Source organism: Mirounga leonina, unplaced genomic scaffold (assembly GCF_011800145.1).
Source record: "Mirounga leonina isolate KUSES-001 unplaced genomic scaffold, KU_Mleo_1.0 Mir_176, whole genome shotgun sequence".
NCBI lineage: Eukaryota > Metazoa > Chordata > Mammalia > Carnivora > Phocidae > Mirounga > Mirounga leonina.
In genome coordinates this window covers 29783659-29785303 of record NW_023270454.1, presented here as the reverse complement: position 1 = coordinate 29785303, position 1645 = coordinate 29783659, and the positions used below count along the sequence as shown (strand labels likewise).

The window sequence follows — 1645 nt, the reverse complement described above, 5'->3', positions numbered from 1 at the left end:
GCTAATTAGTTTTTCTTAATATTAGATTTCACTGCTGACAATACTTGCTTGGTTATAAATAAGTTGCTATTCAAAATCCTGAAATGGTTGCAAGATAAGGGAATTCTTAAAACCCACAGCTCCCAAACTGTGTCCTGAGGCACCCTGGAAAGTCATAGTGAAGCCATGAAGATGGCATGGAATATTTTAAATTTTCCCCCCAAAATGAGAAACACTCAACATCTTTTGGCCACCATCTGAACTACTAGGTCAGGGTAGTTCACAGTTTCAATGTGAGATCATGTTACATTCCTCTCAATGATGTTGTATCTTTATGAACCTGGGTTTTCTATTTTTTTTCTGTAATAAAAGTCAAATACTATTAGAAAATCAGAACAAGAATTGAGGTGGCGATGTAAATGAGATTTCAAGGATTGAGAAGTTTGTGGGACCCAACTTGGTACATATAACCTGTTAATAAGTGAGTGTAGTACTTAAGAATGAAATAATATATTATTTTTTAATTCATATGTAGTGGTTTTGCACATGACTACTGAATTTTTGAAATTAATTAATTAATTAATTAATGACAGGAAGTAGGATTTATCAGTGGGCATGAGTAGGGAGGGGACAATGCCGAGGTTCTCATGAGTTCAGAGCCCACCATTTGTCCAGGGGGCCACAATTAGGGATACATTTAACCCCACGGCCATCTGGGATGAGCCGCTTTTCAGCCACCACGTCTTCAAATTCGTCAGCATTAAACTTAGCAAAGCCCCATTTCTTGGAAATGTGGATCTTCTGGTGGCCAGGAAACCTGAACTTGGCCCTGCCTAGGGCCTCAATCACATGCCCCTTGTTCTGCAGCTTGGTAGGAATGGACATGATGACTTGGCGAACATGGACCCTGGCTACTGTGCCCTGGGGCTTTCCAAAGGCACCTCGCATGCCTTACAGGACGACATCCTGTTGATATGGGTGCCGTGGAAGGGCTGGAGCTACCCTTGGATGTGAAAATCATCTTTGCCACAGCTTTTCACTATGTCCGTGTTGGCACAAATAAGGGCAGCCTCCAGGGCTTCAGGGGAGAGCTGCTTATATTCATCTGACGCCATGTGGCTGCTGTGAGGGAACTCATCCACTTTTGCCTTCTTCCACCCCAGGTCAAAGATGCAGATCTTGGCATCAGGGACACCTCTGCAGAGCAAGACTTTGGGATATGGCTTGTTTTGACCATATGGTTAACACTGGGCAGGGCGGCAGCCCATGGCAACACCAAGATTTTCAGTGGTGCACCGAAGGAAACAATTCTAAATTTTTGGAATATTACAACTTATTACATTGTGTAGACCTAGCTACTTAATAAATAAAACTGTTACGGATTTATTTTGGCCTCAGAGCACTGTGAAAATATTACTGGTAACAGAAAATTTGAGAACAAGTGGAGTCAGATTATTTGTTTTCTATTTTCGCTTTTGCTATTTACTGAAATTCAGGTTTTTTTTTTTCATATTTTTCCAGTTCTATTGAGAAATAATTGACAAACATTGCTGTAGAAATTTAAGGTGTACAGCATAATGGTTTGATTTACATATGTTGTGAAATGATAACCATAATAAGTTTAGTTAACATTCATCATCTCATATAGATACAATGAAAAGAAAAG

The 1645-nt window shown here is 40.0% G+C and overlaps 1 pseudogene; it reads right to left on the bottom strand.

Annotated features, from left to right (window-relative positions):
- Positions 1-447: 447 nt before the first annotated feature.
- Positions 448-1247, bottom strand: LOC118022428 (annotated as a pseudogene).
- Between the last annotated feature and the right edge of the window lie 398 nt (positions 1248-1645).